At 39.3% G+C, this 25,309-nt stretch overlaps 1 non-coding gene across 1 annotated transcript; it reads right to left on the bottom strand.

Annotated features, from left to right (window-relative positions):
- Positions 1 to 9,302: 9,302 nt before the first annotated feature.
- Trnai-aau (transfer RNA isoleucine (anticodon AAU)) lies at positions 9,303 to 9,376 on the bottom strand. Its single transcript has one exon. It is a non-coding gene; the product is annotated as a tRNA-Ile (tRNA).
- Positions 9,377 to 25,309: the final 15,933 nt, after the last annotated feature.

The raw sequence follows: 25,309 nt of genomic DNA, 5'->3' as shown, positions 1-25,309 counted from the left end.
TAGATATTAACACTCTGCCGTATCATTATTCATAGATTTGTGGATCTGAGGACCAACATATTGTTAAAAGACAGATGTATAATGACACTTGTCACTCAGTTCGTAATTTGTAGACACTAATAAATACTGTCAAATAGAAGACCATCCTCATCTGCTCGGTAACGATATCACATCTTAGCTTCAGCCTGTAAATTCAATGACTTACTCTCGAAAAATGTGTACGCAAATTTTCTAACGCCTTTACCTATGGAACGGAATATCACCTTTTGATTCATCCAAATACTGCTGTCGTCATGTGCGGTCTACATCGTCTACGGTCTAATTGTTTCTTCATGGAAATATTTGAAATTTACAGACTTATTACCCAATGCTTTTCATTTCATGTATTCATTGACATAATGAGAATGAAACAACAACAAAAGCTGAAGGGAATTCTAGGACCTAATCTTGCGAGGAGACAACGTGCTTAAAGATTTAAAGAAAAGAAAAGATTTTTCCGTGAAATTCGTCTATTGTCGATCTACGCATTTCCATTATGAGAGCTCAAAGTTATTAGCAGTTAACTATAGGAAGAGCGAAGGGGCAGGCAAATGTAATTCCTCCCTCTTTTTTTGGTTGGCAGCATTGGCGTAGATCACACATGCTTGAATATCAAGCTCGTGAAGATAAGTGATTAATTCTATAAAAACTGTCAATTAAGTTAATATCACGTCATAACGAAGTTAGACTGTGTTTTATACTACCTATTGAAAGTTTCACTCGTTTCAAAGTATTTGTCGAAGAAAAAAAAGAAAAAAAACATAACCTCACAGCGAGTTTCCGCGTACTTTAGATGTACGTTAACATACAAATGTAAGAGATTTATTTAAGTATTAAGTGAACAATTTAGGTCGTTTTCATTACACATATATTTATTAGTGCCGTATCTACTCGGGGAATTAAAGGTCTTAAGTTCTATCTTTTATTTCCTTTCAAAACGCGTAAAGTACGTATCGCGCATACGCGATCTTAGGCTTAATTTTTCGGGTATACAAGTTCTGAATTTTAACGTTAGTTTAACTGTATTACGTTCCTATATTAATAGTATACACTTATATTAGTGTTCCACATAATTTAATGATTCCCGTGATCTGTAGTCAATAGAATATTACTGTTATTGCCTAGAATAATTTTGTAAAAATATTGTAAACAACCACAAGCGAGAAGTGTTTGAGCTACCGTAGGAAAGTCGTTTCTGGAGTTCTGTGCAGCTGTTGTGGCAGATGGTTACAGTGGGGTTTATGTAGTGGCATGGGAAACGGGGACGAAAGTGGGTCTCTTCCATGGTATTAGAGATTATTTTCAAGTGATAGGAAAACAGCGGAACAGGAAGATAAGAGCCCTTCAGGCTGAACTGGATAGTGATAGGGAGGAACTGATGAGGTTAAGAGGGGAGGAGGGTGAAGACAGGTGGAAAGTGGTAGCAAGGAACAGGGGCCACAGAAAGAGAACAGTTTCTGACAGTTTCATCACTGGCACAAACAACAGATTTGCCTTGCTACCTCATTCAACTAAGGAAGAGGCTCAAATAGATGTAGGCGTAGTCAGCACTCAACAGCGTTTCACTAGGAAACCAACTATTGCAAAAAAGTAGAAAGGAGGGGGAAAGTTCTGTTGCTATGTAGTGGCCATGGAAGAGGTGTGGGCCAGATCTTGCAGGCAAAATTAGGTGACAGGTACCAGATCACAAGTATTTTCAAGCCCAGTGCATGTCTTAGCCAAGTGATAGAGGATGTAGGATCATTGTGCAAGTGTTTTACAAAGCGGGATCATGTTGTGGTAGTGGGTGGAGCGGGAAACGGTGTTGCTAGGGATCAGGGCTACAATATTGAGTGTGACCTGGTAAAAATAGCATCTGCAACGAACCATATAAATGTTGGCTTGCTTCCTGCTTGCATGCGGTATGATCAGCCCCAATTGAACAGCTCTGTCAGGAGGGTCAATGTGGAGATAGATCAGGTGCTTCGGGTGGCTACTTTGTCAGGCATAGGTTTGGTTCGTGTTGATGGTATTGGTTGGTGGCACTTCACAAGACATGCCCTGCATCTCAATAGGAAAGGGTAGGGTAAACTGGGCGGGATGATTGCAAAATCTTTAAGGGGGGGGGGGGGGGGCACTGAAACTCATGGGAGTACTTTTTAGACTAAGATCAGTGTCCAATCACCCTAGACTGATTGAAATTAAGCTTAATGAGAAGTTCAGGCAGGCAGGTACTAGAGAAGTTTAAATATCACAAGATTCTTATAACAGTACAGTGAAAAATAATGTTAGTATGTCACAAGACTCACATACAAGCACAGTGAAAAATGTTAGTACATTGCTTCAGACTATCACGGGATTAAAAAACAAAGTACATAAGCTTCTTGTTTGTTTAGAAGATTTAGAAACTGAGGGAGAAATACATGTACTGTGCCTGTCTGTATATCGTATAGTCACAAGATGGAAATGGTAAATGTAGGTGGATATAAGCTTTCAGCACAAATAAGTAGAGACACTACGGAGAAAGGAGGCGTTGCCATATATGTTAAAATCTGTCATAGTGTGAAAAATTTGGAAACTAAAAATTTTGCATAGAGCAACATACAGAAGCATGTGCGTGTGAGCTTAAACTAAATAATGGCACTTTTATAATTACAGCCATGTATAGGTCCCAATTGGGAAATATTGAACTATTTTTGAAAAACTTCGATTCTTTGTTGTGCTATCTGTCAGACAATGGAAAGCAAATTATTGTTTGTGGGGATTTCAATGTAGATTTTCTGAAAGAGTCCGATAGGAAGCTTGACCTTGAACTATTACTTGGTTCTTTCAATTTGATGTTAGTTATTGATTTTCCTACATGGGTGGTACAGGAAAGCAGCACACTGATAGATAATGTTTTCATAGCTCAAGATAAATGTAATCAAATAAAAACTTTTCCTGTTAAGAATGGTCTTTCTGATAATGATGCACAGCTAGTCACAGTGTATGATATAGCTCCATACAGTAATGCAAAACTGTCTTCCAAAGTACTGCATTCAATTAATGATTTAACAATTCAAAGTTTTACGGGAAACTTGCAACAGTTAGGCTAGGACGAGGTGTACGGGGGAAATGATGCTAATTCAAAATTTGACATATTTCATGATACCTTTGTGAGTTTATCTGAAAACAGTTTCCCTAAGAAAACAGTGAAATATAATTTTAAGAAACCATGTAAAAGGCCATGGCTCACTAAAGGGATAAAAATATCTTGTAAACGGAAAAGGGAAATGTATCTTATAGCTATGAGGAGTAATGATCCCGAAACCACGAAACATTATAAAAACTACTGCACTGTATTAAGAAAAGTTATTAAAAAGTCCAGAACTATGTGCATTATGTCTGAGATTAGCACATCTGATAGTAAAATTAAAACAATTTGGAATACTGTGAAAAGGGAAACAGGGCAACCGAGAGCACAGGAAGACCGTATTTCTATCAAACACAATGAAACTGTTTGTTAACAAGAAGTCAGAAGTAGAAAACATTTTTAATAATCATTTTTAACTGCTGTTCATTAGAAAATGTAAGGCAGTATATGGAAGAGGTAGTACTACACAATTTGATAAAATTGAAATTCAACCCAACTCTCCTCCTGAAACTAGGAAAATAATAAATTCACTCAAAAGTAAAAGCTCACATGCAATTGATGGCATTTCCAACAGAGTACTAAAAGCTTGTTCCCAAAAAATAAATAGAATTCTCAGCCACATGTGTAGTAGCTCACTGAAACAGGGCAGTTTTATAGATAGACTGAAATGCGCTATTGTTAAAGCATTGCCTAAAAAAGTGGATAAGTCTGATGCTAACCACTACCGCCCAATCTCTCCTCTGACAGCTTTCTCCAAAATTCTTGAAAAAAAAGTAATGTTTTCAAGAGTAATATCACATATTTGTAAAAATGAAGTACTAACAAAATGTCGGTTTGGTTTTCAGAAAGGCTTTTCAGCAGAAAATGCTTTCACTGATCAAATATTAGACGCATTAAATAACTGAACATCGCCCATCACCTCTCAAAGGCTTTTGACTGTGTGAATCATGAAATTCTGCTAGATAAGCTTAAGGATTGTGGTATGAGTGGGACAGTGCACAAATGGTTTAATTCATACTTAAGTGGAAGATTGCAGAAGGTTGAAATTAACAGTACAGATAGTCTGCAAAAATCAGCAGAGTCCTTGAACTGGGGATGCACCAAGAATGGTGTCCCACAGGCTTCACCTTGGGTCCCTTATTCTTCTTAATATATATTAAAGACTTGGTACTCTACATTCATGAAGATGCAAAGCCAGTTCTTTTTGCCGATGATACAAGTATAGTAATCACACCCAACAAGCAAGAATCAGCTAAGGAAATTGTAAATAATGTTTTTCAAAAAATTATTAAGTGGTTCTCTGCAAATCGACTCTCACTAAATTTTGAGAAAACACAGTTTATACCATTCTGTACAGTAAATGGCATAACACCATTGTTAAATATAGACTATGAACAGAAGTCTGTTGCTAAGGCAGAATACTCAAAATTTCTGGATGTGTGCATTGATGAGAAATTGAATTGGAAGATACTCATTGATGATCTGCTGAAACGGTTAGCTTCAGCTACTTATGCTATTAGGGTTATTGCAAATTTTGTTGATAAACATATCAGTAAATTAGCCTACTATGCCTATTTTCATTCACTGTTTTCATATGGCATCATATTTTGGGGCAATTTGTCATTAATAGAGAAAGTATTCATTGCACAAAAGGGTGTAATCAGAATAATAGCTGGAGCCCACGCAAGATCACCTTGCAGACATTTGTTTAAGGAACTCGGGATATTCACAGTGCCTTCGCAATACACACATTCTCTTATGAAATTTGTCATTAATAACCCATCCCAATTCAAAAATAACAGCGAAGTGCATAGCTACAACACTATAAGAAAGGATGATCTTCACTACTCTGGATCAAATCTCACTTTGGCACAGAAACGGGTGAGTTATGCTGCCACAAAAATCTTCAGTCATTTGGCAAATAGTGTTAAAAGTCTGACACATAGCCAAAAAACATTTAAAAGCAAATTAAAAGAATTTCTGAATGACAACTCCTTCTACTCAATAGATGAACTCTTAGATGTTGTTGTTGTTGTTGTTGTGGTCTTCAGTCCTGAGACTGGTTTGATGCAGCTCTCCATGCTACTCTATCCTGTGCAAGCTTCTTCATCTCCCAGTACCTACTGCAACCTACATCCTTCTGAATCTGCTTAGTGTATTGATCTCTTGGTCTCCCTCTACGATTTTTACCCTCCACGCTACCCTCCAATGCTAAATTTGTGATCCCTTGATGCCTCAAAACATGTCCTACCAACCGAGCCCTTCTTCTAGTCAAGTTGTGCCACAAACTTCTCTTCTCCCCAATCCTATTCAATACCTCCTCATTAGTTACGTGATCTACCCACCTTATCTTCAGCATTCTTCTGTAGCACCACATTTCGAAAGCTTCTATTCTCTTCTTGTCCAAACTGGTTATCGTCCATGTTTCACTTCCATACATGGCTACACTCCATACAAATACTTTCAGAAACGACTTCCTGACACTTAAATCTATAGTCGATGTGAACAAATTTCTCTTCTTCAGAAACGATTTCCTTGCCATTGCCAGTCTACATTTTATATCCTCTCTACTTCGACCATCATCAGTTATTTTACTCCCTAAATAGCAAAACTCCTTTACTACTTTCAGTGTCTCATTTCCTAATCTAATCCCCTCAGCATCACCCGATTTAATTTGACTACATTCCATTATCCTCGTTTTGCTTTTGTTGATGTTCATCTTATATCCTTCTTTCAAGACACTGTCCATTCCATTCAACTGCTCTTCCAAGTCCTTTGCTGTCTCTGACAGAATTACAATGTCATCGGCGAACCTCAAAGTTTTTACTTCTTTTCCATGAATTTTAATACCTACTCCGAATTTTTCTTTTGTTTCCTTTACTGCTTGCTCAATATACAGATTGAATAACATCGGGGAGAGGCTACAACCCTGTCTCACTCCTTTCCCAACCACTGCTTCCCTTTCATGCCCCTCGACTCTTATAACTGCCATCTGGTTTCTGTACAAATTGTAAATAGCCTTTCGCTCCCTGTATTTTACCCCTGCCACCTTCAGAATTTGAAAGAGAGTATTCCAGTTAACATTGTCAAAAGCTTTCTCTAAGTCTACAAATGCTAGAAACGTAGGTTTGCCTTTTCTTAATCTTTCTTCTAAGATAAGTCGTAAGGTTAGTATTGCCTCACGTGTTCCAACATTTCTACGGAATCCAAACTGATCTTCCCCGAGGTCCGCTTCTACCAGTTTTTTCCATTCGTCTGTAAAGAATTCGCGTTAGTATTTTGCAGCTGTGACATATTAAACTGATAGTTCGGTAATTTTCACATCTGTCAACACCTGCTTTCTTTGGTATTGGTATTATTATATTCTTCTTGAAGTCTGTGGGTATTTCGCCTGTCTCATACATCTTGCTCACCAGATGGTAGAGTTTTGTCATGACTGGCTCTCCCAAGGCCATCAGTAGTTCTAATGGAATGTTGTCTACTCCCGGGGCCTTGTTTCGACTCAGGTCTTTCAGTACTCTGTCAAACTCTTCACGCAGTATCTTATCTCCCATTTCATCTTCATCTACATCCTCTTCCATTTCCATAATATTGTCCTCAAGTACATCGCCCTTGTATAAACCCTCTATATACACCTTCCACCTTTCTGCCTTCCCTTCTTTGCTTAGAACTGGGTTTCCATCTGAGCTCTTGATATTCATACAACTGGTTTTCTTCTCTCCAAAGGTCTCTTTAATTTTCCTGTAGGCAGTATCTATCTTACCCCTAGTGAGACAAGCCTCTACATCCTTACATTTGTCCTCTAGCCATCCCTGCTTAGCCATTTTGCACTTCCTGTCGATCTCATTTTTGAGACGTTTGTATTCCCTTTTGCCTGCTTCATTTACTGCATTTTTATATTTTCTCCTTTCATCAATTAAATTCAATATTTCTTCTGTTACCCAAGGATTTCTATTAGCCCTCTTCTTTTTACCTACTTGATCCTCTGCTGCCTTCACTACTTCATCCCTCAGAGCTACCCATTCTTCTTCTACTGTATATCTTTCCCCCATTCCTGTCAATTGTTCCCTTATGCTCTCCCTGAAACTCTCTACAACCTCTGGTTCTTTCAGTTTATCCAGGTCCAATTTCCTTAAATTCCCACCTTTTTGCAGTTTCTTCAGTTTCAATCTGCAGTTCATAACCAATAGATTGTGGTCAGAATCCACATCTGCCCCTGGAAATGTCTTACAATTTAAAACCTGGTTCCTAAATCTCTGTCTTACCATTATATAATCTATCTGATACCTATTAGTATCTCCAGGATTCTTCCAGGTATACAGCCTTCTTTTATGATTCTTGAACCAAGTGTTAGCTATGATTAAGTTATGCTCTGTGCAAAATTCTACAAGGCGGCTTCCTCTTTCATTTCTTAGCCCCAATCCATATTCACCTACTATGTTTCCTTCTCTCCCTTTTCCTACTGACGAATTCCAGTCACCCATGACTATTAAATTTTCGTCTCCCTTCACTACCTGAATAATTTCTTTTATCTCGTCATACATTTCATCAATTTCTTCATCATCTGCAGAGCTAGTTGGCATATAAACTTGTACTACTGTAGTAGGCATGGGCTTTTTGTCTATCTTGGCCACAATAATGCGTTCACTATGCTGTTTGTAGTAGCTAACCCGCACTCCTATTTTTTTATTCATTATTAAACCTACTCCTGCATTACCCCTATTTGATTTTGTATTTATAACCCTGTAATCACCTGACCAAAAGTCTTGTTCCTCCTGCCACCGAAATTCACTAATTCCCACTATATCTAACTTTAACCTATCCATTTCCCTTTTTAAATTTTCTAACCTACCTGCCCGATTAAGGGATCTGACATTCCACGCTCCGATCCGTAGAATGGCAGTTTTCTTTCTCCTGATAACGACGTCCTCTTGAGTAGTCCCCGCCCGGAGATCCGAATGGGGGACTATTTTACCTCCGGAATATTTTACCCAAGAGAACACCATCATCATTTAATCATACAGTAAAGCTGCATGTCCTCGGGAAAAATTACGGCTGTAGTTTCCCCTTGCTTTCAGCCGTTCGCAGTACCAGCACAGCAAAGCCGTTTTGGTTAATGTTGCAAGGCCAGATCAGTCAATCATCCAGACTGTTGCCCCTGCAACTACTGAAAAGGCTGCTGCCCCTCTTCAGGAACCACATGTTCGTCTGGCCTCTCAACAGATACCCCTCCGTTGTGGTTGCACCTACGGTACGGCCATCTGTATCGCTGAGGCACGCAAGCGTCCCCACCAACGGCAAGGTCCATGGTTCATTCTTAGATATGAAGTAGTAACTGTACAAAAATTAATTAATTAATTAATTTTTGTAAAGAAAACGTACTTTAAAGTGACACGTTCTACATCCTTACGAAATGTCGTATTCATGATCTATGGAACAAGGATTAATGTATGTACTGCATGTTCGCTTCAATTTTTGAAATTTAATTCAGCTGAGTTTCGAGGGTGGCCAAGGTAAAGCATAGCCTGTGAAGATTAGCCGCAGATCCTCAATTCGCACTGCTGCAGAAGTAAGTGCTACTTGCCCAATCTGAGGAATTGTAGTGGCCCATCGCCATCTTCATGTCTCAAACCAACGACGTCTTTGCATCGCCACCAGCTTGGCTAGCCACGCATGGCACCATATCAACCAGCCTAATTGAACCAATCTCTTTTATTTATTGAGTTGTACCTCCTCCATCAGTGCCCTTGGCCCTAGTTTGGAATATTCACGACCATAAACTACGCATCACTTCGGTTGCATTCTCTTAAATTTCACTCCACTCATTTAAACACATTTTGGTCCATACTAAGTATGCGACCTACTTCATTTTTAGATGTGATACGTCAGGAAGTTTTTCACTCTTAACACATATATATTGTTATTAATATCTTTATTTTCATCATCTGTCGTAGATCAATATAAAGCGATAGCTTCGCTTCCACAGAATACTTGCGTATCGTCAGGTAGTTGACTTTGTTGATCCGTATTTTACTATCAAGTTGCCCTCAAGGAATCCCATCAGAGTTCATATTATCAGCTCTTGTTTCTGTTCTTTCATATCTATGTTCGTTTTGCCTAGTTAGACAGGAATACTTTAGGCAAAAATCACTGGCCCGTGGGGGGATCGAACCCACGACCTTCGCGTTATTAGCACGACGCTCTAACCAACTGAGCTAACGGGCCTCGCCGTTGAATGTTAATCCGATACAGCATATTAACATCCTGTAAAATTATAACACATCGTTGCATCTGATAACGAAATACACGTCGGTCGAATGATTTGTTTTATAGATTCCAAAGTTAGATACGGTAACTAGTCTTCTAAAAATATAGTCTCGTAATTTTGTAATTACAAGAGCAAAAGAAAAACAGGAATCATAAGACAACACTCAGCTTCAGCGCAATCATTTCTTCCGATAAGATGGACTTCAGTCCAGCGCGGTGCATCAGGTAGAATTAGGTCAAGATATAAAGAAGCACGAGATGGGGTTGCATACGATTTAGGGGTCTACAAGTACGCGCGCAACCAAAATTAATCCGCTTCTCATTTGGCTGTCGTCATTTCGTCCTTTCGTTAGGAATTTAGCGACGAGGAACAATTTTCCCTATAACTGTAGCATTCGCATCGGCCCGTTAGCTCAGTTGCTTGCCGGCACGGTAGCTCAGCGTGTTCGGTCAGTGGGTTAACAGCCCTCTGTAATAAAAAAACTGAGCTAATCGATCAACAACGAACTTAAACGGATGTCTTACGACGTCCGCCCCGAACAGATGCAACGAACAACAGTGAACAAAATGAGATTAAAAAAAAAAAAGTTGGTTAGAGCGTCGTGCTAATAACGCGAAGGTCGTGGGTTCGATCCCCCACGGGCCACTGTTTTTTTCCTTACTGGTATTTTCAGCACCTAGGAATGCGTAACCGTTCTTTGGTATGGAATTTCAGTAACAGCTGCAACTGTCATCTAGATTACACCAACTAGTTGCATTATGAAATTGGTGACATGCTCTTGAAGCTGCTAAATACTGTGCACATCAAAGTGAAACATTTTCCTCAAGATAAATCTGTATCACTTTTTCTGAAAACAAAACGCACATGTTTCCTTGCGATATGTGGACGCTAATCCCAAGATTTCTTGAGTTTCGACTGACAAAATTGTAACGGAGGTTAGTTACTGCCAAATAACCCTTGGTCGACTCCAGCGACGTGAAGCAATGTGTCCTTTCTGACTCGTCTTCAGTTCAAGTAGATCTGTCTCCCGCCTCGTCAAGTACTTATTCTTCTGACACACAGAAAGCCCATATCTAAGACGAAAAGCTTACATGACTGAGTAGTTCAGCAAATGTTCTTGAATGTCTCAGCAGATGTACAAACGAAAGGGTCGACGACATTAGCTGGGAACAGAGTGTGCACGTACAGAATCGATAAGAACCATTACACATGTGCTGAAACTTCAGTAAATACTTAACCGTTCTTTGGCATGGAATTTCTGTAACCGTTAGGTCACTGGAAAAATTTCAAAGAACAATTAGACAGCCCTTAAAACGCGCATCATTTGTTTGTATCGCCTCAACTTATTATCGATCTATATGTGGTAGAAGAATGAAATTAAGTTGTTTATATACTTTTCTTATATTTTCGTGTTAAAATATTGTAGATATGTGACATTTGATGGTCGAGAAAAGCTGTGTCCTGTCAAGTCTGCTGAATTGCGGCGTGTGGCAAAGATAACAACTACTGTGCATCTGGCCACTACGAACGCTTGCCGGCGACTGCAAAGAAGAAGCACTTATTGTTAAAGAGAGAATTAGCATTATATGTTTGTTCGCAGCGAATGGTTCTCGGCTTGTCCCTTTAGAATATCAGTAGTAGTATCGGAGTATTGTTAGAGTAGCGCCTCGAGAGAGATTATCTCGAGTGTGATAAGATCGGCTCTCACGTACGATACGTGAATTAGTCTACAATGGCGATAGAACTCAAATGTTTAAAGCAGTTCTAAGTTGTTTAGAAAGTTATTTTGAAAAGATGATCGGCCTGTGTAGAAAACGATTACATCGCCGATTTTGGTAGAGTGTAGACTCTCCTGGTATAGGAAAAGCTCAGATTTATTTAAGTGTGAGATGAGTTTCTCCTAGTTGTGATTAATAATGCATTGTGCTGCTTCATAGCCACGCGATGGTAGGTGAACCGTATTTCACTATTTTTGTGAGGTTTTCCGTTGGATGGTACATGTGAAGAGACGTGTTCACGCGATGTCGTTCAGTTATTTTGTGGTTGAGGATTAAAGCACGTACTGGGGAATAGTAGCATTACATTGTATTATTGTGGTTGTATAGGTGTATGAAAGCACTAAGGAGTAGTGAGTTACTGACATTTGGTTAGGATTTATCGTGTGGCTTCGGCGTGATCGTCGCAATTTAGTAAATTCCGGAAATATCATTGGATGCACTGAATGTGTAGTCTCTATTAAAAAGAGTGGTCGTCCTACGTAATACGTAGTTATTTATTGAGAAACAATCGGAAGTTTATCGAGAATGTGATAGGTTTTCCCTTTGACCCTAAACGACAAATCAAGAACCATTTAAAAGAGAACACGCTAATGCTGTCTGAAAGAGATCGTCGAGTTCCTGATTTTAAAAATTAGTTGATCGTGGAAGTCAAACGCCTGAAGTGGTTGGACTTTGTCTGATTATTTGAAGACCATATAGCTGGAAAAGAGCTGTGATAGGTTTTTATTTTGTTATTTTGAATATATAACCAGCACTCGTAAAACAAAACACTGGCTTATACTTGTAGTTGATTTAACTGCAGGAAATAAAGAAAACGGTTTTAAACTGAAAAAGTCAGTGCCGACTTGCCCTTTATTCCCAAACTATCACAAAAAAATAATCAAAGGCTTATTTCAAAGCAGACTAATATCTTAAATACATCTTTTCGGAATAAAGTAAATCCAAAGACCAATAAAATAAAAGAATGGAATACTGGCAAAAGCAAAGTTCAAAGAAATTAAAGAGAAGGAATAATATTTTTCGGTGAACGACTTGCAACGAAAAGAAAGGTAATTAATCTTTCGACAGGGAAAGAAACTGGCGTGTTATTGAAAAGTGATTAATTATAAATGAAAAGTTATTCCATTCAATTCCGAAAGGTTGAGATTAATGAAATAGTTTATTGTGATAGGATTTCAAACGAGTCAAGCATACTGTTGCACCAAAGCGCCACTTACAGAGGTTATCGTTGATTGACAAGGAGACATAGAGGGTATAAAATTATAACTGACTTGTGAACGTATTCTCCGATTTACGTAAAAATTTGTAACGTTCACAGTGAGTGAGTGTATATACGATTATTCGTTGTAGCTTTAAAAGAGGAGCAAGTATTAGAGGCACATGACAAGAAAATATGACGTATCCATCAGTTATATACGAAAGCTATCGTTTTTGGTACCTAGGTCGTTGAGAAAGTTTAGTTGTGTTGTGTTCGCAGCTCGTGGTCGTGCGGTAACGTTCTCGCTTCCCGCGCCCGGGTTCCCGGGTTCGATTCCCGGCGGGGTCAGGGATTTTCTCTGCCTCGTGATGACTGGGTGTCGTGTGCTGTCCTTAGGTTAGTTAGGTTTAAGTAGTTCTAAGGTCTAGGGGACTGATGACCATAGCTGTTAAGTCCCATAGTGCTCAGAGCCATCTAGTTGTGTTGTCAGGGTACACAGAGCATGCTTCACTGTAGTTTGCTGTTATTAGTGAAGCAAATACATCATTCCTACTCCACGTAGACTCCCACATTTAGAATTTTTCTAGTGATTGATATTAAGTTTGGTGGTAGTTTATCTTTCGAACCTAGTGAACCTGATAGTCAGATGCGTTGTTGTAATTGATTGGCGACTGCATGGAGTAATTAATATCCATATAGCTATCACAGACCCCTTTACATCACGAAAAGTGGTATTGTGTCCATCCTTTCGTACATAGTGGTGTCGTAGAGAGCTGTAGTGTGTTTTATAGCGAAAGAAGCTGAATATCAAATCTTCCGTGACGTCGTTGTGTTAGTACAGACTATTACTTCAAGTCACAGATTAAAATCCTTGAGTGTAGGCAAGATTTTAAGTTATTGTAGTATTACAAGCGTGAGCTTCATTGGCCGACGTTGCTTTCCATCTACATATTGCCGTGCTGTTAGAGCCTGTTCATACAGTATATCTCCTACGAGTTAGTGGTATCTAAAGGGAAAGGCAGTACAAAGTTGGCGTTAGTGGTATCTAAAGTGTGGCCCAGTACAACAGCGTATGATTCAGCAAGGTAAACAGGCTTGCAGTGGCATTGTATTTAGAAGAAGTAACTCATCCATTAAATTTAAAAGAAATAAAGAACACAGAAAAGATGGTGGCTGTGGCTAAAGTCTGTAGCTGCCTTTTTATTTTATTCGTTATGAAATGGTTGTTGAAAGCCTACGACTGCAAAATCCACGGGTTTATTTCTTATTAAATGACATTTGTTGACAAAAGTAACGATTTTTTTCCACACAACGCGTTTCGGGAAATGATTCCAATTATCAAATGTGTTTTTCTTGTACTATTACATTTTTAGTGATAAAGTTGTGTGAGTAGCTGCATTGTTTTGGTGCCTTTACAGTAATGTAAACGGGTGGAATTTTGTAATTGCTGATGTATCTTTCTTGTTACATACTGCAGAAATTGGAAATAAAGTTTAGTTATTGATTAATTAGTGTACTTCTAAGTGGAAACTCAAGTATATTGTCCATTATTTCTACATCACACGTTAACAAACAGAAACATGCAAAAAGAACAGTCACAAATACATGTTACATATTATTACCACATTTATTATGATACCGGCAGTCCGAATTTTATAATACTATTTTTAGTGCAGAGTTCATTTCGGTATATAACCTAAAACCGTTATTCATTTATATATTAATTACAAGGTACTCATATCTATCCATCGCTGTTTTATTTTCCTTATTTAAGAATATCATTAAACCATCTGAACAATTTCACTGAGTCACTGTCTAGTTTCTCATAATTTATCTTCATATTTTTTTGTAGGATGTGAATGTATGTCCACTTCTTGCAACAGATGCATTTCATGACTTTTATTTAGTCTGTAGAGTAACAATTTCGTTGTGCTGTCTATACCTGACGTGTAAACATCTACTCTTTGTCCTAAGCTCAATACGGAGCTTTCCTTACATGTTTTTATGTATTGTAGTGGCCGATTATTTATAGAGTTGACTACTGGTGGGGTTGGGTGTCCCACTTTTAATGTGAACAGTTTTGGTTTGGTGCTACTGTGACTGTTATTGATATTAAATGAAACAACTAATTTACTGTTGCACAGTCGCTGGAGACACACTTGAATTTATATTGGTCTACAGAAACAAAGATCACAACATTGTTTTGAGACTTGCTCCGAAATCGTGTTTTGTGTAACTGTAAGCCCTTTGCACTTCTTAGATTATAGGAAACATGTTTGTTCCTTCAGGGTTTCCAAATTGTGTTGTTGTATGTGATGTAACACGATTGGAAAAGGATCCTGAGAGCACTGGACACATTTACAATTTTATTTCACTTTAGCATTTGTATTTTGGTGCATCCTTTCGGTCAAAGACCTCCACAAAACTATGAGCCATGTACTGAAATAGTGTTTGATTTCCTGTACTAAACAGTATCACAGAGTACTCCAAAGTTGTAACACAACACATACACGCCATATTAATCCACATAAAACCACCAGACTGTGTAAATCTTCGATATTCACTGTAAGAGTAAAATTGTTGCTTCATCCAAATGGATCTCCTACCTTGTGTAATGTTGGCTGTGCTCTTAAATATGGAGCTTTAGGTTAGCACATATGAATTACAGTCAACAAAAAATGAGTGTTTTTTAATAGCTCCTTAATTTGTAATTGTTTTGTTAAGTCTTAACATTAAAGAATTCAGGTGTTTTCTCTCTTTATTTCATTATAACTAGTTTGCTGTCTTTGTTTGCCTTTGACTATGGACTGATTGGGTTCAAATGGCTCTGAGCACTATGGGACTTAACTGCTGTGCTCATCAGTCCCCTAGAACTTAGAACTACTTAAACCTAACTAACCTAAGGACATCACACACATCCATGCCTGAGGCAGGATTCGAACCTGCGACCGTAGCGGTCGCGCGGTTCCAGACTGTAGCGCCTAGAACCGCTCGGCCACACCGGCCGGCGACTGATTGGGTTTCAATTTATTCTTTATAAGTTTATTGCATGTTTAGATGTAAAGTTTTCTTTCTGAATTGTTTTTCAAGAAGTTTACTCACTTTCTGAACTAGTGTTGCATTTGTATTTACTGAATTTTGCAGCATCAGCTCCATTCTTTGTTGTAAATGTGACATGCTTTGGTATATGGCTGTTTCCCTTTAATTGAATTTTGTATCTGTATTGATCACTGCTCTGCTATAAATTTTGTGTGCTTTTTTGTCAGTAATTACAAGGTTAGAATTATTTTCATCTCTACATCTGCAGGCTCCTCTCATATGTATTTCATGTTCACGTGGTCGTTATCCAACATGTTTCGTTTCCGAACTAAGCTGTGCAGCAAATAATTAAAGAAAAATTATGACTTGAACCAGCAAATGTTATTTAATAACAAACAAAACCGTCTGTCATCTGTAATTTCCTCTTAAGCACTTGAAAATCTTTTCGAGTAAAAGGCTCAGAGCAACAATTAACTGTGTATGCAGAATTAGTCATTTATTTGTCTAAATCCAATGGAATAATCTACAACCCTACCTCCAGCACGTCTGATTTTAATTCACTCATATCATAACAGTGAAAGTGTAACATATGTGGAGAAACATACCTCTGTATGTTATATTCATATGAGTCACATAAAGTGGACATTGATAAAGGCTCTTAAACAGATTGTAATTTCAGAAGCAGATTTTCCGTGAAATATAGCACGGTAAATATACCAAAATTATGATGTATGGTTAATGCGCTGAACTTTTCTATCAGTCGACTTGTAGTAAAGCAACTATTCTTGTCATGTTCTTACGTACTTTTCAGCTGAACTTGAGAGCCCACGTAAAGAGGAATACATTGATATACAGCCTAAAAGCTGCTCCAATTTATGTATGCAGTGGCATTTGTTTGGGAAGTGTGTTACAAATGAAGACCATGGCTACCTGTGAAAGAAGGCATTCCGCATATCTCTCTCTCTCTCTCTGGTGTGTGCTTGGCAGCTAAGATGAATCTGTGAAGTACTGGCAGCCTCTGTTTCACGTTTGATCTTATTTGCCCGCAAATTTCTTTACACTAAGAGATTCAAACTTCAACAGGTACTACCATTATATGACTATTTAAGAAATACCGAAATTAATTACGATATACTCACCCAGTAACGAGACATCAAGAGTACACTGCTTTTAAGCAAGCAATAGCCTCAGCTACTACACAGTTCGCTGATATGCTGTCAAAAAAAAATAATACTGGAAGGGAATTTACGTGAAAGAACAATAAACCAAACATAATACACATCATGTAGTTCATCCGTGTGAATAAAATTGAAATTGTCTTGACCAAGGGGTTTTAGAGCAGTGTACGCATTGATTCATTAATGATTCTGGCGTATATGTTCACTATTTTACTGATACCAAAGATTATTTCTGAACAGATGACATTTCACTAACTCAGTGCAGTAATTACATGTAGCTACCAAAATCACTTTCCTCGACTGTTAGCGTTAATTTCAACCAAAGTGGTTATTCAGAGATTCAATGACTGAATCCAAGTAGTTGTTTTAAAAAGGAGACTGATTTTACTTTTAGTAAAAGTAATTATGTTGTAACAAATGTCTGAATGAAACTGTAATCTTGCCTCTGAAAGATCATTAAACCTTAAGCCAATCTGTTGTTTGCCTGCCCACATTTCCCATCTCGAACATTGACACATTGCGAACTATATATATTCAGCTCCATCATTAAATTGGTTTTTAATGTAATAACATAGCCTCATCGAACTGGCGTGGGCCCCTACGAAATTCCACAATGAACTAAAATTTGTTAAATAACTCTTCAGATTATATTTAACGCATGAAGTACACCACACTGTCATGTATTATCCCAGGAGAATGGCTACATAGCTCTGATAAAGCATATTGCAATTTTTTTTTTACTTGCGGGAAAATCCTGTTAAGACTGTTTATCAGCAGACTTTGCTGAATTTTCTGCTTACTTACGTGTCGAGATAAGCAGTACGCTTTACGTCATCATTGCAGTCTTCTAATGAACGCCTGTTTTACTATTTGTTCCTCTGCCACTCCATCATTGTCACGCCATTTCAAAATCAAATGTCTTTGACAGATTATTACGCTAGTAATCATTACGTAAAATTTTCTTCTGATGTCGCAGGAACTATAAATGAGGAATTCAAGAAAAGGACGATAAACCTTCTCCGTTTACAGTGAGATAGTAGTGACATTAGCGCGGCGAATCAATGTCTCCGATCCCAAAGGAGAATGCCTTCAGTTCTAGATAAAGAATATTATTATTATTATTATTATTATTATTATTGGTTATTCATTCTTCCTAATTACAGCCCATTATCGGGATAGCTAAAATACATGATACTGCTTACTACATGCTAACAACGCAAAAATGTAAAAAAAGGAAGATTGTAAACTAATTCAACGATGAAACTGGTATTGGCATTTTAACCAAATAACCAGCCACTACTCTGCAACTATGATTACTACAAATTCACTCCTCTCATCTCTTCATTTATTAGAGTAATCATATTCTTGCATAACTACTACATCTAAACAACAAAATGTTGTTTTCCTTAAAGCGGATTCGCCTTGACACTATCCCTGTCAACAGCCATACCAACCAGTAATTAAATCTAGGCAAGATTAAAAATTCTAAGAAATCTGGACGACGACTCTTCGCAGACGACCATTGAAATTTCGCCTAATCACAAATAAAATCTGAAATATTTGTTTCGTTAATCCTCTTTGATCGAATGCATGCGCTATTCAAGCTTGTTATATTACATAGTAGCAGAATTTAAATTTCTGAATTTCGAAAACTGCCAAAAGAAAGGCTTAAAGGAAGGAAGCTTATGATGTAACATATCGTAGACAATGCGATCATTAGCGATTACATGATATATATACTGCAATGACTACATATAAAAAAATCATCTATTGAGTAAGAGGAATTGTCGTTCAGAAATTCTTATAATTATTTTTAAATGTCGACTGGGCAGAATCTCGGATTGTGTCAAGGGCCTCCAGAGGAACCATCCCGGCATTTACCTGGAGCGATTTAGGGACATAACGGAAAACCTAAATCTGGATGGTCGGACGTGGACTTGAACCGTCGTTCTCCCGAATACGAGTCCAGTGTGAAAGCCACGGCACCAACTCGCTCGGTAAGTCAACGTCTCCGGAGAGGATAACGCCTCTGAGCAAACAAAGTGTACGAAATCATTTATCATACCTTGCCTAAAAGTACATATGGTACCTAAAATTATTATTCATAATTACTTAGAGATATAGGTTCTAAATGAAGAGCAACAACTGAATATAAACTGATATTTAAAAAACCTTTTTTTTTGTTACTGGATTTTATTTGTATGTTACCAGCTACTTTGGTTTTTTTGTCTGACTGTAATGAGGAACAGAAATAGGATATGAAGTGCCAACTAGAATTTAAATCCACGTAAGCACTTGCAAGAAGGAAGGGGAACAGGGTACATCAAAAGTGATTTAGTGAGGTCATAGAAAACTTTAAGTCAGAAACTTCTCCAGTTAATAACAAGGTTTCTTTTGTCAATGAGTTTATTCTCCGCCTTCGTGTAGCTGCTGTTCATTACTTCAAGTTCCTGCTAATTTTTTGTATCCTTTTCAGGCTTATAACATTTCTTCCCCTATTTTGACATTCCACTGGCTGTCACACTCGAATCTGCGACTCTTCCTCAACCTGTGACGACAGCGATACTAGCAAACGCTGCTAAGGTTCTGTGGAAGGAGTGTGTACGGCTTTAAGGTAGGAAGGTTTCGCCACACAGACCAAAGCTATCTGCCGGTGTATTGATCGAAGTGCAGTGCACAGAATGTGAGATTGATCGTGATCCAGTGAAGGCGTGTAAATGCCCTACTTCCGCCTGTTACCACACATTCTGTATGGGGGCTGTTCCAGGAGGAATGATAAATGCTTAAGGAGGTAGTAGTACAGACTAATTTCAATAAAACATTCTACGTAACATTTATCAATTTTTATTGGTTACTGGGATACATGTAATTCTGCAGACTTTCGTGGCCGTTGTCACTGTAGTTAAAATCTTCTGGGTTATTAGGCCGCGTCATACTTCTGCTAAAATGATCGACGTTTCGACCCCTCTGCTGGGATCTTCCTCAGGAAGCCCCTTCTTCTGCATCAGAGCTGGATTATTAGCCTATGACTATGGCCCACCAATGGTAGCCATATGAATTTTAAACAATACTATTATTTCTGCAGCACGAACGCGTGAAACCTCCCCTTTATAAGAGGGCGCGACATTCGTCTCTGACAGTGGTCTAGCTGTAGTGGACACCATAAGATTCTGAGGAAGATCGCACCAGAGGGGTCGAAAAGTCGATCATTTTAGTAGAAATATGACGCGGCCTAATAACTCAGAAGGTTTTAACTACTGGCATACAGTTGTTAGAATGTAACGCAAACAAATACTGACGGAAGACATTAAGCAAAGCGAAATATTTAAGTTAGGATCTGATTTTTTATAAATTCTACCTGCGACTCAGTGCACTTCAGAGTTCTCTTGACGACACCACGCGTAGCTTCTTTGAGATCGCGTTGTCATTCTGTTGAGGGCAGACCTGGTCATAATCCAAACAATCAACTTGTCTCTTATGTTTAGCTTTTCTTTGTATAATTCGCCTTTCGCTCGCTCTAACAGGAAAAACGTAATTACGTAAACTCAGGTACAGCTTCACAACTTGAAATTCAAAACGAGGCCCAGCAAGCGAAATGAAAATTTCTCTGTAAATAACAACTGGACACATGTTGTACGGAATTATTTACTGGGATTACTTCATACTACCGCTATATAACTCCAACACGATTACGCTGAGATTCACAGATCTGCCAAGACAAAATCATGGCTTCAAGACAAAGGAATTCCACTTCTCGGCTGGCGATCGAGAACTCCGGAATAAATGCAATGAAGAGTGCGTGGGGGATCATCACACGATGTGTTTACCACAGTGGACGACAATTAGAGACTGTGGCCCAGCTCAAAACTGCAATTCGAATGGAGTGGATCGCAATCTCGGAAGTAGCGATCACTTCCCTTACACAACCACTGCGTAAGAGGATATTGGCAGTTGTTATGAACAATGGAGGATCGACTAAATACTAGGTTATAGTTGTGATCTATTTAGTGTATAGTTAGGTAATATCGACAACAATTCACAAGTGCTTTTACATCAACTTCCACGCCTAAGGTTGTCTTGTTTCCTTAACCCTTAAATGCATGATTTTTTATTTCAAGCTATAAAAATTAACACGTTTAATTTATAGTGCCTACATAGCGAAAAAAGCATTGAAAAAATTTAAATTAACCAAGCATTATTGTTGACAAAGGCTACAAACACAAAAACAGACCTAATTTCAAAAAAATGGTTCAAATGGCTCTGAGCACTATGCGACTTAACTTCTGAGGTCATCAGTCGCCTAGAACTTAGAACTAATTAAACCTAACTAACCTAAGGACATCACACACATCCATGCCCGAGGCAGGACTCGAACCTGCCACCGCAGCGGTCGCTCGGCTCCAGTCTGCAGCGCCTAGAACTGCACAGCCACCTAATTTGAAATCTATCGTAAAGACAATCGAATTAACTGTCTACACCGTATCTACTTACGTTTTCAAAATAAAAAAAGTAATTTTCAAACCCACAAATCAGTGCACAAACTGCAAAGAACGTCTCTACTTTCCGCCAAAACACACGCGTGGCATTACATTCACACAGATGATTGTCGAACTGGTTCAGCTCAGCCTGCCATTTACGATCGCTATGCAGAACTACTAGCAGTTAGCAGCTGCAGTAGTGTGTTTACACTTACACTACTGGCCATTAAAATTCCTACACCATGAAGATGGCGTGCTACAGACACGAAATTTGCCCGACAGGAGGAAGATGCTGAGATATGCAAATGATTAGCTTTAAAGAGCATTCACACAAGGTTGGCGCCGGTGGTGACACCTACAACGTGCTGACATGAAGAAACTTTCCAACCGATTTCTCATACAGAAACAGCAGTTGACCGGCGTTGCCTGGTGAAACGACGATGTGATGCCTCGTGTAAGGGGGAGAAATGCGTACCATCACGTTTCCAACGGATTGTAGCCTATCGCAATTGCGGTTTATCGTATCGCGACATTCTTGCTCGCGTTGGTCGAGATCCAATAACTGTTAGCAGAATATGGAATCGGTGGGTTCAGGAGGGTAATACGGAACGCCGTGCTGGATCCCAACGGCCTCATATCACTAGCAGTCGAGATGACAGGCATCTTATCAGCATGGCTGTAATGGATCGTGCAGCCACGTCTCGATCCATGAGCCAACAGATGGGGACGTTTGCAAGACGACAACCATCTGCACGAACAGTTCGACGACGTTTGCAGCAGCATGGACTATCAGCTCGGAGAACATGGCTGCGGTTACCCTTGACGCTGCATCACAGACAGGAGCGCCTGCGATGGTGTACTCAACGAAGAAGCTGGGTGCACGAATGGCAAAACGTCAGTTTTTCGGATGAATCCAGGTTCTGTTTACAGCATCATGATGGTCGCATCCGTGTTTGGCGACATCGCGGTGAACGCACATTGCAAGCGTGTATTCGTCATCGGTATACTGGCGTATCACCCGGCGTGATGGTATGGAGTACCATTGGTTACACGTCTCGGTCACCTCTTGTTCGCATTGACGACACTTTGAACAGTGGACGTTACATTTCAGATGTGTTACGACCCGTGGCTCTACCATTCACTCGATCCTTGCGAAACCCTACATTTCAGCAAGATAATGCACGACCGCATGTTGCTGGTCCTGTACGGGTCTTTCTGGATACAGAAAATGTTCGACTGCTGCCCTGGCCAGCACGTTCTCCAGATCTCTCACCAACTGAAAACGTCTAGTCAATGGTGGCCGAGCAACTGGCTCGTCACAAGACGCCAGTCACTACTCTTGATGAACTGTGGTATCGTGTTGAAGTTGCATGGGCAGCTGTACCTGTACACGCCATCGATGCTCTGTTTGACTCGATGCCCAGGCGTATCAAGGCCGTTATTACGGCCAGAGTTGGTTGTTCTGGGTACTAATTTCTCAGGATCTATGCACCCAAATAGCGTGAAAATGTAATCACATGTCAGTTCTAGTGTAATATATTTTTCCAATGAATACCCGTTTATCATCTGCATTTTTTCTTGTTGTAGCAATTTTAATGGCCAGTAGTGTATTCAGAGTAGCACTTGCAACCTACGTCCTCAATTATTTGGTTGACGTATTCCAATCTCTGTCTTCCTCTACAGTTTTTGCCCTCTACAGCTCCCTCTAGTACCATGGAAGTCATTCCCTCATGTCTTAGCAGATGTCCTATCATCCTGTCTCTTCTCCTTATCAGTGTTTTCCACATACTCCTTTCCTCTCCTATTCTGCATAGAACCTCCTCATTCCTTACCTTATCAGTCCACCTAATTTTCAACATTCGGCTATAGCACCACATCTCAAATGCTTCGATTCTCTTCTGTTCCGGTTTTCCGACAGTCCATGTTTCACTACCATACAATGCTGTACTCCAGACGAACATCCTCAGAAATTTCTTCCTCAAATTAAGGCCAGTATTTGATATTAGTAGACTTCTCTTGGCCAGAAACGCCTTTTTTGCCATAGCGAGTCTGCTTTTGATGTCCTCCTTGCTCCGTCCCTCATTGCTTATTTTACTGCCTAGGTAGCAGAATTCCTTAACTTCATTGACTTCGTGACCATCAATCCTGATGTTAAGTTTCTCGCTGTTCTCATTTCTACTACTTCTCATTACCTTCGTCTTTCTCCGATTTACTCTCAAACCATACTGTGCACTCATTAGACTGTTCATTCCGTTCAGCAGATCATTTAATTCTTCTTCACTTTCACTCAGGATAGCAATGTCATCAGCGAATCGTATCATTGACATCCTTTCACCTTGTATTTTAATTCCACTCCTGAACCTTTCTTTTATTTCCATCATTGCTTCCTCGATGTACAGATTGAAGAGTAGGGGCCAAAGGCTACAGCCTTATCTTACACCCTTCTTAATACGAGCACTTCGTTCCTGATCGTCCACTCTTATTATTCCCTCTTGGTTGTTGTACATATTGTACATGACCCGTCTCTACCTATAGCTTACCCCTACTTTTTTCAGAATCTCGAACGGCTTGCACCATTTTATATTGTCGAACGCTTTTTCCAGGTCGACAAATCCTATGAAAGTGTCTTGATTTTTCTTTAGCCTTGCTTCCATTATTAGCCGTAACGTCAGAATTGCCTCTCTCGTCCCTTTACTTTTCCTAAAGCCAAACTGATCGTCACCTAGCGCATTCTCAATTTTCTTTTCCATTCTTCTGTATATTATTCTTGTAAGCAGCTTCGGTGCATGAACTGTTAAGCTGATTGTGGGATAATTCTCGCACTTGTCAGCTCTTGCCGTCTTCGGGATTGTGTGGATGATGCTTTTCCGAAAGTCAGATGGTATGTCGCCAGACTCATATATTCTACACACCAACGTGAATAGTCGTTTTGTTGCCGCTTCCCCCAATGATTTTAGAAATTCTGATGGAATGTTATTTATCCCTTCTGCCTTATTTGACCGTAAGTCCTCCAAAGCTCTTTTAAATTCCGATTCTAATACTGGATCCCCTATCTCTTCTAAATCGACTCCTGTTTCTTCTTCTATCACATCAGACAAATCTTCACCCTCATAGAGGCTTTCCATGTATTCTTTCCACCTATCTGCTCTCTCCTCTGCATTTAACAGTGGAATTCCCGTTGCACTCTTAATGTTACCACCGTTGCTTTTAATGTCACCAATATTGTTTCGACTTTCCTGTATGCTGAGTCTGTCCTTCCGACAATCATATCTTTTTCGATGTCTTCACATTTTTCCTGCAGCCATTTCTTCTTAGCTTCCCTGCGCTTCCTATTTATTTCATTCTTCAGCGACTTGTATTTCTGTATTCCTGATTTTCCCGGAACATGTTTGTACTTCCTCCTTTCATCAATCAACTGAAGTATTTCTTCTGTTACCCATGGCTTCTTCGCAGCTACCTTCTTTGTACCTATGTTTTCCATCCCAGCTTCTGTGATGCCCCTTTTTAGAGATGTCCATTCCTCTTTAACTGTGCTGCCTACTACGCTATTCCTTATTGCTGTATCTATAGCGTTAGAGAACTTCAAACGTATCTCGTCATTCCTTAGTACTTCCGTATCCCACTTCTTTGATTATTCCTGACTTATGTCTTGAACTTCAGCCTACTCTTCATCACTACTATATTGTGATCTGAGTCTATATCTGCTCCTGGGTACGCCCTACAGTCCAGTATCTGATTTCGGAATCTCTGTCTGACCATGATGTAATCTAATTGAAATCTTCCCGTACCTCCCGGCCTTTTCCAAGTATACCTCCTCCTCTTGTGATTCTTGAACAGGTTATTCGCTATTACTAGCTGAAACTTGTTACAGAACTCAATTAGTCTTTCTCCTCTTTCATTCCTTGTCACAAGCCCATATTCTCCTGTAACCTTTTCTTCTACTCCTTCCCCTACAACTGCATTCCAGTCGCCAATACTATTAGATTTTCGTCCCCCTTTACATACTGCATTACCCTTTCAATATCCTCATACACTTTCTCTATCTGTTCATCTTCAGCTTGCGACGTCGGCATGTATACGTGAACTATCGTTGTCGGTGTTGGTCTGCTGTCGATTCTGATTAGAACAACCCGGTCACTGAACTGTTCACAGTAACACACCCTCTGCCCTACCTTCCTATTCATAACGAATCCTTCACCTGTTATACCATTTTCTGCTG

The sequence above is a fragment of the Schistocerca nitens genome, chromosome 8, assembly GCF_023898315.1.
Source record: "Schistocerca nitens isolate TAMUIC-IGC-003100 chromosome 8, iqSchNite1.1, whole genome shotgun sequence".
NCBI classification, from domain to species: domain Eukaryota; kingdom Metazoa; phylum Arthropoda; class Insecta; order Orthoptera; family Acrididae; genus Schistocerca; species Schistocerca nitens.
The sequence above is the reverse complement of the archived record's forward strand: the minus strand, read 5'-3'. Positions and strand labels throughout refer to the sequence as shown.